Source organism: Bubalus kerabau, chromosome 16 (assembly GCF_029407905.1).
Source record: "Bubalus kerabau isolate K-KA32 ecotype Philippines breed swamp buffalo chromosome 16, PCC_UOA_SB_1v2, whole genome shotgun sequence".
NCBI classification, from domain to species: domain Eukaryota; kingdom Metazoa; phylum Chordata; class Mammalia; order Artiodactyla; family Bovidae; genus Bubalus; species Bubalus kerabau.
Genome location: NC_073639.1, coordinates 63779051 through 63794508, shown reverse-complemented (window position 1 = coordinate 63794508; position 15458 = coordinate 63779051). Strand labels below are relative to the sequence as shown.

Here is a 15458-nt window from a genome sequence, read left to right as displayed (position 1 = left end):
GAGTCTTGCCATTTGGAATAATGTAGAAGCCCATCTTGATGTTAATTTTGCCTTCTGATCTTCCCCACTACGATGGTATGGATTGGGTCCACATGCAAAGCTCATTGGTTCCTTCCTCTACTGAGCCTCATTTTAGAGTCCCAGAAAGAGCCACACCCTCATGTGGTACCCAGAACCTGTCTGGGGCTGTCTTTCTGGGCTCATCTCCCATCACTCTGCCCTTAGAATTTCTTTCTTTTTTTTAACTTAAATTTATTTATTTTAATTAGAGGCTAATTACTTTACAATATTGTATTGGTTTTGCCATACATCAACATGAATCCCCCACGGGTGTACACGTGTTCCCAATCCTTAACCCCCCTCCCACCTCCCTCCCCATACAATCCCTCTGCGTCATCCCAGTGCACCAGCCCCAAGCATCCTGTATCCTGCATCGAACCCAGACTGGCGATTTGTTTCTTATACGATATTATACACATTTCAATGCCATTCTCCCAAATCATCCCACCCTCTCCCTCTCCCCCAGAGTCCAAAAGACTGTTCTATACATCTGTGTCTCTTTTGCTGTCTCGCATACAGGGTTGTCATTACCATCTTTCTAAATTCCATATATATGCGTTAGTATACTGTATTGGGTGTTTTTCTTCTGGCTTAGGTCACTCTGTATAACTGGCTCCAGTTTCATCCACCTCATTAGAACTGATTCAAATGTATTCTTTTTAATGGCTGAATAATACTCCATTGTGTGTACGTACCACAGCTTTCTTATCCATTCGTCTGCTGATGGACATCTAGGTTGCTTCCATGTCCTGGCTATCATAAACAGTGCTGTGATGAACATTGGGGTACACGTGTCTCTTTCAGTTCTGGTTTCCTCGGTGTGTATGCCCAGCAGTGGGATTGCTAGGTCATAAGGCAGGTCTATTTCCAGTTTTTTAAAGAATCTCCACACTGTTCTCCATAGTGGCGGTACTAGTTTGCATTCCCACCAACAGTGTAAGAGGGTTCCCTTTTCTCCACACCCTCTCCAGCATTTATTGCTTGTAGACTTTTGGATCGCAGCCATTCTGACTGGCGTGAAATAGTACCTCATTGTGGTTTTGATTTGCATTTTTCTGATAATGAGTGATGTTGAGCATCTTTTCATGTGTTTGTTAGCCATCTGTATGTCTTCTTTGGAGAAATGTCTATTTAGTTCTTTGGCCCATTTTTTGATTTGGTCATTTATTTTTCTGGAATTGAGCTGCAGGAGTTGCTTGTATATTTTTGAGATTAGTTGTTTGTCAGTTGCTTCATTTGCTATTAACTCCATTTCACTGTCCATCAGTATTGAGCTACATAGAGCTCCTTTTACATTTTACTTCTTTCCTTTATCTCCTTACATATGCTGATTCCTCTGCATAGGAGCCTTTCCTCCTTGTCTGTTCAGCAAAGGCCACTTCATCTATCACAACTCTTTTCAGGTGTAACTTCTGCGAAGCTTCCCCCCATTCTCTCTCTCCTTCATTGCTGACTGCTTCTGTTAATACTTCTATGGGTTCAGCTATTGCAGCATTTGGAGTGTCTGCCTCTCCACTGATATTAATAAAAATTAACATTGAGCGGTTACCAAGGATTAGGAACTGCTCTAACCGCTTTATAATTTTGCCTTATTTATTTCTCACAATATCGATCTGGATTGAATTGGTATTACTATCACCCCCATTTCACAGATGAGAAAACTGAGTGAAGCCACTTCTCCAGGGCTCCGTGACTTGACAGTGAGCTCCATGACTGGAGAAATATAATAAATACTGGACACCCACCCTTACAGATGCGATCAAGATGGTTGGAATGTTGGCAAGCCTTTCAACTTCTGTTTTCTTTCTCTTCTGCTTCTTTTTTGGTATGATTGGAGGAAAGACAGCTGTATGTCTGGACAAACCATGTATGGCTCCTAATTCAAATTTCACATTCAGTCTTCCTGGGCCCTGAGGTCAGAGGCTAAAATGAGAGTTCTTGGTCTCAGCTCTTCTAGCTATAAGCTGGTAGGATTGCTAGATTTAGCAAATAAAAAATAGGATGCCCAATTAAATTTGAATTTTAGATAAGCAACAAATACTTTTTTAGTATAAGTGCTTGTGTACATGTTAAGTAGCTTCAGTTGTGTCCGACTCTTTGCGGCCCTATGGACTATAACCCGCCAGGCTCCTCTGTCCATGTGATTCTTCAAGCAAGAATACTGGAGTGGGTTACCATCCCCTCCTCCAGGGGATCTTCCTGATGAAGGGATTGAACCAGTATCTCTTATGTCTCCTGAATTGGCAGGTGGGTTCTTTACCACTAGCACTACCTGGGAATCCCCTTTAGTGTAGGTATGTCTCCAAAATTGCATGAAACATACTTATACTAAAATTAGTCATCATTTGTCTGAAACACAAATTTAACTGGATGTGTTATAATTTATCTGACACCCCTACACTTGAGATAACATTACCTCCCTGGCCGGCGGGGCAGGGGCTGGGGTGTGTCCCAGCAGTCACTAGAGGGGGGGAACCTAGTCTCATTCTGTACCTGCTTTTTGCCAAGTATCTGGCATTAAATTCTACATTCATGAATTTAATCCTCCTAATAAATCCACCCTCTTGGGTGGGTGGGTTGGTAGCTATTAACTGCTCTATTTTATTGATGTTTTTTCTAAGTAAGAGTTATCATTTACTGGCTTCTTATGTATCTACAGAGCTTCCCTTGTAGCTCAGCTGGTAAAGATCTGCCTGCAATATGGGAGACCTGGGTTTGATCCCTGGGTTGGGAAGATCCCCTGGAGTAGGGAAAGGCAACCCACTCCAGTATTCTGGCCTGGAGAATTCCATGGATTATATAGTCCATGGGGTCGCAAAGAGTCGGACATGACTGAGTGACTTTCACCAATGAGGCAGATTAAAACGGATACAAATTCTTTGACATTCCTTCTATTGAGAGGTGGGGACTTATGACTATTCCCATTGAATCCAGAGAGTGTAGTGGTATGTTACTGCTTTGACCAATAGATTATAGTTCAAAGGACACTTCCACTTCTCATCTCTTGGAACATTCATTTTGAGGCAAACCAACTATCCTGGTAAGGAGTCCAGTGACTCTACACCACTGTGTTGTGAGGAAACCCAAGACATATGCTGAGGATCTGGAGGATGAGATACCATATGGAGAAGGTGAAGTGCATGGGAGTATAAAAAGGCATCTTGAAAGTGGATCCCCAGCTAATTCCACATGGATCATAGGTGAACCACCCAGCTGAACCTTTCTCAAATTCTTGCCTATAATATCATGTGCAAAATGAGGTGGCTGCTTTAAACCACTGAATTCTGAAGTTGTTCATCATGCACCAATAAACAATAGGACTGAACCCAAGATCACTGAATGAGTTCTGGACATACCATTTATTAGCTCTGTGACCTGGGTCTCTATTTCCTTGCCTATAACATGGGGATACTTTCCAGTCTGTAAAAGAAGCAGTTGAGGCTCTGAAAAGCTTAGTAACTTGCTGGAGGTCACAGAGCTACCAAGAAGATCTGGAAAAGTCCTCATGTACCCAGATTCAAAGTTGGGCTAATATGTCTCCATTTCTTCCCCCTTCACACTAGCTTTGAAATCTATGCCTCAGTTTCCCCATCTGTAAAACAGGGATGCTAATAATACCTTCTTTACAAAGTGTATTTAAAAAAAAAAAAAGTCAAGTGCTTAGCTTAGGGCCTGGCACATAGTAAGCAGCCAGTAAACATTCACAGCTATTATTATTTTATTATCTCCTCTGCCGAGGCTGACAGCAAACATCTATTCTGTGCCTGCCTGCTTCCTCCAGGTCTCTAACTTGTGGGAAGCCTCATCAGAGGGCATCTTTAACTGAACAATCCAGAGTGCTACCTCTTAATATTTAATGAATTCCTGAGACTCTCGGAAAGCAATGTGAGAAATATCCTGTAAAAATCTATTCATGTTAATAAAATACCACCCAACAGGTTGGCCATTACCAAGCAATTCAAATTTTCAAGCAGGTCAAATAACTCCTTGCAATGATTTGTGCGGCTCCCTTCCCCACTCACCTTTCTTCATTTTTGGGGAAGCATGTATTATTTCCATGGTTAAGGCGCTGGACCTTGGGCTATCCTCCTTCCCGATTCCAACCAGTGGTTTCAGATACTAACGAGGTGTTAGTGTTCCCTGCTCATCCATCACAGATATGTGAACTTTGAGCTCCAAATAATAGCTGAGAAATTCAAAGTTGGCTGCCAAAAAACAGACCTTTCCAAAAGGAGCTCTCTTACCTTTCCTGGGCTTTTTTTTTTTTTTTTTTACTATGTATTTATATGGCTGTGTTGAGTCTTAGTTGGGGCATGTGGGCTTAGTTTGCCCTATGGCATTGGGATCTTAGCTCTGGACCAGGGATCGAACTTGCATCCCTTGCACTGGAAGGCTGATTCTTAACCACTGGACCACCAGGAAAGTCCCTTTTCTGGACTTCTTAAGGTTGAGGGAGGCAGGAGAGGAGGAAACAACGTACTGTTCCCTGATGAGAGGAGAGAAGAAAATTCATGTTTCCCTGGTGGTTAATACATGCCAGGACCCACAGTAGGTACCATCACATGCATCCCTTATAATATCTTCAGAATAAGACAGAATGGCTTTATGGACTCATTTGCCAAATGGAAAAATAGAGGTTCAGAGAAGTGAAGCTCCTTACCCTAAGGTCACACAGCTAAGCAAGGGTAATGTCAAAACTGGAACCTGGGTTTTTAAGATCCTGAAGCCTCTGACAGTCATTAACTACAGGCACTTTTCATAATCATCTGGGGAGCATTTTTGACATTTGTGTTTTCAAGCTTTTTCTCTCTCTCCTCTCTTCTTCTTCTCTATCTCCCTGACTTTCCCTCTCCTCTCTTCTTTCCTCTCACATATCATTTTTCATCACATTGCATTAACTGAAGTCCTACTATGTGCCCACATTAGCATCCAGGTAAGGTCCTTTGGGCTTTCCTGGTGGCTCAGATGGTAAAAAATCCACCTGCAATGCAGGAGACCTGGGTTCAATCCCTGGGTTGGGAAGATCCCCTGGAGAAGGGAAAGGCTACCTACCCAGCCTGAAGAATTCCATGGACAGAGGAGCCTGGCAGGCTATAGTCCATGGGGTTGCAAAGAGTCAGATATGACAGGGCAACTTTTACTTTCAAGGTCCTTTGGTCAAAAACTACATAAATCAATTTCAGCTAGCTAAGGAAAAATAAAGGACATTTGTTAGGATGACATGGAGGTATCTCAGGATGTCAGCATATAGCTGGACAATAAAGATCCAGGAAAGGAAGGGAAAAGGGCAGCTCTGGGGTCTTCACGGAGGCTCATGGACCTTTACCCCACCATGCCACCGCTGCCATGCCTTGCCGCTCACCAGTTACTGGTTTCCAGGAAAGACTCTTATTGGTGACTGCCCCTGGACCTGATGAGCAAGGTCAGGTGATGCCTCACCTAGGGTATATCTGGAAGGAAGGCAAGATGTTTCCTCCAAGGAGAGAATCACCAAGAAGCTGGCATTCACTTCAAAAGGTGCCCACAGGCATATACTGGGCTGCTGGGATGGAAGTGAAAGTCTGCCTTCAGGGTGATGAGTATCTGGCATAAAGGCAGCCACAGGTTGGGTCTTAAGCATCCATGGTCACTCTTCATTCATTCAAGCAAGAGCATATGCAGTCCCCAAAATGCAAGCTCCTTTAAGTCCGTGAATATGACTCTGACTCAAGACTGTGACTGCTGGGCCTGACTTAGAGCCTGGAGTATAGCTGGTACTTATATTAGTTAAAGCATGCTAGGTTCTTCTGGATTTTTACACATAGTATCTTTTCTTTTTCTTTTTTACCCATGCATCATGTGGAATCTTAGTTCTCCAACCAGGGATCAAACCCATGCCCCCTGCACTGGGAATGTGGAGTCTTAACCACAGGACCACCAGGGAAGTCCCTAACCTCTGTGTCTTAAATTAACAAATATTCATTTCTCACACATACTTCCTGTCTGTTGCAGTCGCTCAGGGGTCCATGCAGTCACTCAGGGATCCAAGTTGAAGGAAGTTCACCATGTGGAGTTCTTTGGTTTCTGCAGCAGGACAAAATAAACTATATAGTATTATCTAGGGGAGTTTCCTTGCAGTAACATATGTCATCTTTGCAATATTTGTTTGGTTGCAACTAATCACATGACTCTAATTGCAAAGAGGCTGGGAAGTATAGATGCCTACAGGCACACCAGTGATAAGAGAAATATCTGTCACAGTAATCAATTAGTATTTTCTCAACACCAATAAAAGGCTAAAAATAGCTGACATTTTTGAGCCTTTACTATGCCCACACATTGTGCGGAATGCATGACTTATCAACTATCTCCTTTAATTCTCACAGCAACCCTGGGAGTTAGTGTGGTTATGGTTCCTATTTACAGATGAACAACTGGAGACATAGAGAACTAGGTCAATTACCCAAGTTTACATGACAGAAGTAGAGGAATGAGGCTTCAAACCCAGGCTATCAGACCCCAGAGCCTGCTCTCAATAGCAAGTTACCCATTTTAATGACTGGGCAGGCATACTGGCTATTCACAATACTGGGAGGCAGAATGTTGCAAGTATGAAAGAGGCCAGGGAAGAAAGGGTGAAGAAGAATGGGGTTGGCTTTTCCCCAAGGAGAATGGTCATGGAATGAACTGGATGGGTGGGGAGTCAAGGTCTTTGAGCTGGATTTCGGTTCTTACAGGAAGAACTCACCAAGGAGATAAATGAGAGAAGTATATCTAGTGTGAGAATGTCCACTCCACCGGGTCAAGGTTTTGCCATGTTCACCGCTGCATCCCCAGTGCCTAGACAGTGTCAGTCTAACACAGAGACAGGACTCTGGCAATACAGAATCTGAACTTGGTACACACTCATCAAACACTTGCCCTTGGTGAGCCATGAATGGAATGAAATACAGCATAAGCTCTTCCGAGTTCCAAGTTGCAACTGTCAGGGAGAGAAGGGGGAGCTCGAACCATGGCTAAGCAGGGTGCAAGAAGCTGTCTTTCAAGAAGCTGGTGTGGGGACTTCCCTGGGGGTCCAGTGGCTAAGACTCCACACTCCCAATGCAGGGGGTCTGGGTTCTCTCCCTGGTTGGGGAACTAGATCCCACATGGCTCATGTTCGCATGCTGCAACTAAAGATCCCACATGCCCCTACTAAAAACATCCAGCATGCTGCGACTGGGGTCTGGTACAGCCAAACAAACAAAACAATTTTTTAAAAGCCTCTGGAAGAGGTGCAATTTACATGAACGGCAATCTCAGATTCCTGGGTGGGTGTCTTTCTGAGCTGGAAGAAAGCAAGTCAGACAGGTCCCAGGGGCATCCTGCTCTGAAGGCGCAGGGTTTGGGAAGCACCCAGATGTTTCTGATCATGACTGAGCTGGGGATCTGCCCCGTCAGTGTCCTCCTGTTTGGGAGACAAGAACAGATGAACGGAATGCGGAGGATGGACGTGAGCAAATGTCATGCTTGCAAAGCAACTGCTGGAGGGTCACTGAGATGGGAGACTGGAACTTTATCTCAGTTAAAATCCCACTGAGTTTTTCCCAGATTAGAAAAGAGGCTTTTTTTTCTTTAGAGGCTTGTTTTGCTAAAGTTTGCCTTCTCGGCTGGTGACATTTTATAATAATGGTAATAAAAAAGGGAGTGGTGGTGGCTATCTCCCATCCTCTTTTTTAATAAAGGAATTTTTACGACATCATTTTAAAATATGATCTAGTCATTGAGTCACTGGACTTTGAGAGTCATCCCAGGAAAATTAGTTGTTCTCATGTTGGTGTCTTGATTCACAGTCCTCTTTTGGCAGGTCTCTTATGGGTAATGTAACAGATTAAAAAATGTGTTCAAAGCCCACACATGACATCTTCTGAACCTGATTTCTCAGACTCACAAACCTTTTAGATCTGTGGTCCTTGATGATCTGCTCCCAACTGGGCCCTACCCATCAGCCCATGAGCTGGACACTAAACTTTTGTTTAAGCTGTTCTTTTTATTTTATGTCTGAAAGCTTCCTCTCTCCATCTTTATATATGTCGCCTAGCAAAATCATTACTAATCTTTCATGTGTGCCTCAGTTACCATCTCCTCTGAGCAGGTGCATATCTAAAGGTGAAGCTACAGAACCAAGAACCTTGAAGCCAAGCTCCTTCTGTCACTCCACATTGCAGAAGAGTAAGAGAGAGAGAGAGAGCAAAGCAGAAATTTGGCTGCGGTTTTCTCATGATGTCACCTAACAGTATGGAACCCTATGTGCCAGGCACTGTGGACGAGGTTAGTTGGCGTGGGGTGACCAGACAGCCTGGTGACTCGGGACATCTTATACTCAATGTCCCAGGGCGATTATTTATAGTTTAACCTTTCCCTCTCAAAATTCCCCTGGTTTACAAGAAAAACTGCAGGTTCCCCTAATTTTTCAATAATAGCTTTGTGAGGCAGATGCTATTATTACTCCCATGTTACAAAAGAAGAAACTAGGACTCAGAGAAGTGACATGACTAGCCTAAAGTCACACGGCTAGGAAGAGCTAGAACCCAAACTGGAATCCTGACAGATTCAGCCCCCATCACGGGAGCTGGAATACTCGTCATCTCCAAGAATTAAAGAAGAGACGGTGATGTGTCATCGGGAATCTGGGAAGCATTTGGACACTGCGAATGGCTCTACAGAAGTCAGGGTTGGATTTGATCCTTTCATCTATTCATTTAATATGTGGTTATTGGGCATGAGTGTGTGTTAGCACGCAGGTGCAGAGTAGTGAGTCTGCACAAACACACACACACACCCTCTCTGCCCTTAGCAAGTATGAATTCTGGAGGGGAAAACAGATAAGTGACCACACTGATTACCCTACCAGAGCTTTCTCCCATAGTCCCATTTAATTTTTAAAAAGAGGCCGAGGAACTTCCCTGGTGGTCTAATGGTTAGAACTTCACTTCCAATGGTGTGGGTTCAATCCCTGGTCTGGGAGCTAAGATCCCACATGCCTCATGTCCAAAACACCAGAACATAAACAATATCACAACTAATTCAGTAAAGATTTTAAAAATGGTCCACATCAAAAATAAATCTTGAAAAATATTATGAAAACAACAACAACAACAACAAAGGCCCAAACAGGCCTCTTTCCAGACAATTTTTTTCAGTGGCTGTGCTAATATACAGCCCAGGTTCTTCCATGGCAGGAACTGGTTGAGGGCAGTAGCAATCCTTTAAATGAGAATTATACTTTAGAGCTTAGCAGAGCCCCATGTGGGTCACAAGAATCTTTATGTCACCTTCCTGGTAGTTTACAATTAGTTTACAATTTCCGTTTACATGTAGCTTCTTCCCTACGTTTTCTGGTGGACTTTTTTCCACTTAGGTTTTAAATATACTTGTTTAATGAATTTCCTATTTATTCTTAATATGTTGAATTCTAGTTTTTGTTTTTGTTTTTTTTTTTTTTTTAATAGCTCTGCTTTTTAAATACCTCTGAATTCTAGGCATTTTTTTTTAATAGCTCTGGTATTTCTTTTTAAAAAAATACCTCTGTTTATGCTGCTACACCTTACATGATGTCCAAGGCAGACATCGCTAATCAATCAGGACCCTCCTGCCCATAGAGCCTGAAGAGGCTCCAGTGCTCATTGCTTTCCCCGCAAAGCTCCAGGCAGCCACTACAATCAATCAGGAATGGAATATACAATGAAACCCATTTATTTTTACTATCTTTGCATCTACTCAAATGCCTTAAAGGCTGAGATGTATATTTGATTCTTCTTTACTTATCCCCTGTCCCTCAAGGCAGGTCTAAGGCTGAGACTTTCCTAGTGCAGTAGGGGAATTAACTGTTCTGTGGGAGGCCAAGTCTGAGCCCATCTGTCTGCCCACAGGGCTCTACTTATTGGGCTTTGGAAAAGGGGCCAAGACTCCTGAAGCGAGGAGAAGAGAAAGAAGAAAACAGCTCCAGTTAAGTGTCCCTTTCTCCTTTTCTTCTCTCTCCTCTTGCAAAAAGAAAAGAACAATACCAGCCAGCCGAAAGCTCATTAATGCACTTGACCTTCCGAAAGAAAATTAATTCCAACTTCACACCTACCGGCTGTGTTGCTCAGCTTTGTCAAAACGTTGGCATCATTAGAGAGGAGATGACATGGCTGGAGGGCTCCGAGAGTCTGCCACCTCCCCACGCTGGGCTGAGTGAGTAGGAGCTGGCAGGAAGCACGCGGAGGCGCCGGCCCTGTCAGCTTTTCACTGTGGATTAAGCTCTCTGCTGTTGGCTCTGGAAATTGTTATCACTGTCGAGCTGCCCCAGTGATTCTTACCAGGCTCCCTGACAGCACAGGCCCACAGAGCAGCAGCCTTGAGGGCCTTCTGTTGGAGGGAAGGCAGACTGTGTGTGTGTTGTGTGTGTGTGTGGGGGGGGGTTGTAGGAGAATGTGTGTCTGCATGTATCAGTGTCAGCGTGTATGAACATGGGTGTGTGTGTGCACATGACAATATGGGCATCTGTGTGTGTGTGAATGTGCATGCACGTGCATGTACGTGTACAGCTACACTCGAGTGGGGACCTAGAAGAGCGTGCTTGGGTATGTGTGTCTGTGTGTGTACATCTGTTGTTGTTTAGTTGTTAAGTCATGTCCAACTCTTTTGCGATCCCACAGACTGTAGCCCGCCAGGCTTCTCTGTCCATGGGATTTCTCAGGCACAAATACTGGAGTGGGTTGCCATTACCTTCTCCTGGGGATCTTCCTGACCCAGGGATCAAACCCACATCTCTTCCATCTCCTGCACTGGCAGGCGGATTCTTTAGCAATGAGCCACCTGGGAAACTTGCATGTACATTTAGGTGGATACAAATGTCATCCTCTGCATTGTGAGTACATGTGCCTTGCCAAATGCATACATACATATGCACAAGGGGACACATGTGCAAACATGTTCAGAATGTGTGTGCTCATGTATATGCATATGTATGTGAACAAAGCATAGAGACTGGGTGCAAGTTTAAGGGTGAAACTGTGAACATGTGTGAACATGTGATGGGGTGTATGTTTCTATGTGGACATGTCCATATTCACATGTACAGGAGATTGTTTTCAGTGCTACAAGATCACCTACAAGTGTCAAGGCATGTTTGAGTATGAGCAAATCATAGACACCAAATCCCTCTCTCATTTTTTAATGACCCTATTTGATATTGAAAAAAGTTAAGGGAATTATGGTGACAAGTGGCAGAACTTCTTAGATTCTTAGACTCATTTTAATTTTAAATGATTATTTTGAAGTTTAGGAGAGCTGGAGAGAACATGTCTTTTCATTGTTTGGAGCCTAATCTGGCCCCAGTGAACACATGGGCTGTGACATTGTACATGAAAGTGTGTGTGTGTGTGTGTGTGTGTGTGTGTGTCTGCACACAGGCAAATCCGTATTTGTGTGAGTATTCATATAAGAAGTAACTGTTGCCTGTGTAGGTAGTTCTCCATGCATGTTCTGGTTCAAGTTTCAGCTGAATTTATGTATGAATTGGAAATATATGCAGTGTTTCATCTGTATCAGGTACCATTTCAGGTGCAGGAGAGAGAGAGAGATTGAGAGAGGGAGACTGACAGAGAGAGAGGTAAAACCCTGTTTGTGTCCTTGAGAAGTTTTCTCTTATTTTCCAATTCTAAATATTTACCAGTAGATCCTCATGGCTCTAGATGGAGTTGGATTCTGAGGACATGTCCAGGCTCATCAAGAAGCTGTTATTGATTAGTGATGTATGCCACAGACGTGGGATGTGAGATTTGTAGCAAGTATGTCATTTGCCAGAGAATCAGAATATCACACCTAATATGGCTGTCTGTAATCCCGGGTTCAATGTCTTCATTTTATAGCTGGGTAAGCCACGGCAGAAAAGGAGAGGGAGTTGCTTAAGCAGCGTTTATAGTGAAGGAAGCGAGGCGCCTAGGCTGCAGAATTTAAGGAGACACTCAGGTCTGTGCAAATGCTCCCCTCATCTGCCTGACCCTGACAGTGAGTGCCTCCTTAAATGTGTGCCCTAGATGTCTCATTTGTTTCACCTTAATCCCAGCCCCGGCTCAAAGTCACATTGACAGAATCACCATGTGCTCTATTTGGAGACAAAGTTCAGTGACTCTACTTACAAGCACTTGTCTGACTGAAAGTAACAGAAATCAACTGAAGCTTAAGAAAAATGGGAATGGAGTGTCTCAAAGAACCCAAGGGCAGAGGTTTAAGTAGGGTGAAGAAAGGTCTAGAACCGGGACCCTGGACAGAATTCAATCTCTGTTTCTTACACTAGTTTCCATTATTCTTTCTGGGCTGAGTGGCTTTCCCTGCTCCACCAGTTAGCAATTCTGTGCATGTGGGAAATTTTCTTGCTTTTTTCATCTATATAATGAGAATATTATTCATCACTTCCTTACCTCCTTACCTGACAGGACTGTAAGGTGTAATATATGTAAATCATCCAAGTGGCTGACAGACTAAGTGATATCAGTCATCCTCACCAACCTCATCACCACCACCATCACCAGTCTTTGTCTCTTCCTCTTCACCATCACCATCATCGTCATCACGTCATTACTAACACAATCATCATCATCATCGCTTCATGGAAAAGCACTCTGATTTGTCCACACTGGGCTAATTCTGATCCAGTTAATTATGGCCACGTTATATATGGAACTTCTGGGAGCCAATCCCTGTTGAGTGTTGGCAGCTGGTGCTTAAGGGTATGAACAAGGCAAATGCTCCCAAGTTCTGGGGTAGTCTCTGGTTTGGTTTTGTTAGAACAGCACAGTAGGGGGTTCTCTGCTGTTCCATTTGGATCTGTTGTTCAACCCTTCCCCTTACCCCTACCTGCTGAAGATCCCAATAATGGTTCAATCTGCTCTACAATCATTCCTGCCTAGCTGCAGGTTTTGAGGTTTAAGTCCATTAATTAGTCCATAATTGATTCTAATCTAGGGGATGCCACTGAGTCCGCTGGATCCAGGGCAGGTAGGATTTTGTGATGCAGGGGTGAAGGGACAGTAGAACCAGGGAAGGTCTGAAGCTCTGGGTATAGCTGAATCTCTGGAGGTGGGGGAGAGGAGAAATCCCAAGTAGAATGAGGACCCAGAAAAGGAAGATGGCAACAGAATGTGGAAGGGAGTCTTGAGTACAGTGGCTCTGTCTGATAGAAAAGAAGAAGAAAAAGAAGGGGGGGGGGGAAGGAAGGGGAAGAAAAAGAAGAAGAGGAAGAGGATGAAGGAGAGGAGTGAACAAAAGCAGCAGGTGTAGCTGATGAGAAAAATTAAAGCTGCTGCTGTTGATACATCAATGAAACTGATAATGATGAACATGAAGATAAGATGTTTCTGAGTGACACTCAGCCTCGGGGAAGCCAAGTTCTAATTAACACAGACTTCTGGAAATGGCCTCTTTCTCCCTCATTATGCTCGGATCTGTAATGCACACCTGCCCTCTGCGCCATCCCCCAGGTCCCCCTCACCCAAGAAGAAAAGAAAGAACCCTGAGGGCTCCCCTCAACAATTTCAGAGTTCTGGTTCAAAGGAGGGTGCTCGGGCTTGGAGAGCTCTGCCCTGTGGTGGAAAGGGGGCTTTGAGGGCAGCTGGTAAATCATTTACCCAAGTGGCTGGACAGAGGAAATTGCTGATCCCATATCACCAACCCCTGGAGGCGGAGACGAGGCCCCCATAACACAGGGGTGGAAAACAGGGTAGTGGCCTTGCTTCTGATGCTGATATGAATAGATTTCATTTCTTTTATCCAAGAAAGCTGTGGAGACGGTAACTAAACTAACTGCCGTGTATTGAGGGATCATCATTTACTGGGTGCTGTCTTCCGCTTTTACATATCCTTTGATCTTCATATGAGCACTATGAGAGTGTTGTTTTTTTATTCAATTGAAGCTTATGAAATTGCTGACATTCAAACATTGCTGAAGTATAAAACTGGCAATTTCATATGATTCAATCTATTATTGTTGTTGCTACTGGAATCTCAGAGGGGTGAAATAACTTACCCAACGTTACCCAGCTCCAGTGTTAGGCTAAGCTCCTTACCCTGATCAGGAAATTCACATGTCCTGGATACTATTACTTCCCCGGCCTCCATTCATAGCTGCTTCCCTCTCTCTGCTTCTTCGAGTCTCCATTTCCTCACTTGTAACTGAGGCTGACAAAGAAACTGCCATTTGCCAAGCATTTAGTAGGTTCCAGCACTGTGCTGAGTCCACTACCCTTGTCACCTGATTTTCTGCTCCTAGCCCCTCTGTGGTACAGGAATTGCTCAGAGCCGATGCATGCACAGGCCTGAGCTCTGTGTCTGCACATAGTAGAAGCCCAGCTAATGTCCATATTCTTATGACCCCTCTTTCAGGAGCCACAGAATCAGAGCAGGAGGGAAGAGTACACTCTGTGACCAGGAATTAAGCCACATCCTCCTGGCCAAGTGAACACATGCCAGGCATGCAGAGGTCCCTCCTGTGGGTTCATTCCTGGGAAGTGAGAGGTGGGAGAGGAAGGCAAGTCTTCCAGATATCTTATCATGAAACACTGACACATCCCCCTTGCAGACATGGATGAGCCCTCACAGTGGGTGAGTTTGGTGAGATGTTATGCCAGATCCCCTTCCTACGGCACCTGTCTGGGAATGAAAGGAAGGGTCAGAAGGAAGCAGACACTTGTCTTGCACTTTTGGGTTATTCGGAGCCCTTTGTTCTATTGTTGGTTCTTTGGTCAAGCCATTCATTTGCTAACCATACAAATGAATGTTGTACCACTGTTCTAGGCATGTTCACGAGCTTCTGATCTCACCGCTTGCAGATTTGTGTGTGTTTGACTCCCTGAAGGCTGTAGCTTGAGACAGTCCCCTGGCAGCCGCTCTGCCAGCAGCTTGGTCCAGCTCCCTGTATGCTGCAGGTGCTTTGACGCTGATGGGTGAATTAGATTGTGTTACACTAAGGAAGGAATGGAGTAATACACCTGACAATGCAGGAGACACGGGTTTGATCCCTGGGTCAGGAAGATCGCTGGAGAAGGAAATGGCAACCCACTCTAGTCTTCTTGCCTGAAAAATCCCATGGACAGGGGAGCCTGCTGAATTACAGTACATGGGGCAGCAAAGAGTTGGACACACTGAGCGACTGTGCACACAGGCAAGGAAGGGACGACTACTTGCTCCAGTCCTCTCGCCTGGGAGATCCCATGGACAGAGGACCTGCTGGGCTCAGTCCAGGGGGTCACAGAGACTCAGACACGACTGAGGGACTAACACGCACACACTAAGGAGCACGGTACTGACCTCTGTGTGTTCTCATCCAGGCACATCGTAGGCACACTGAAACATCCAGATGAATATTTGTCAGATGGAAGTGAATTGGAGCATAGATG

The 15458-nt window shown here is 44.4% G+C and overlaps 1 long non-coding RNA gene across 1 annotated transcript in view; it reads right to left on the bottom strand.

Annotated features, from left to right (window-relative positions):
• The window catches only part of LOC129629967 (uncharacterized), a 29870-nt gene extending 14412 nt beyond the window's left edge, over positions 1 to 15458 (bottom strand). Inside the window, exons 1-2 of the long non-coding RNA XR_008703439.1 lie at positions 15370 to 15458; positions 6036 to 6123 (exon numbers count right to left, since the gene is read on the bottom strand). This is a non-coding gene — a long non-coding RNA (uncharacterized LOC129629967). The remainder of the gene's footprint in view (positions 1 to 6035; positions 6124 to 15369) is intronic.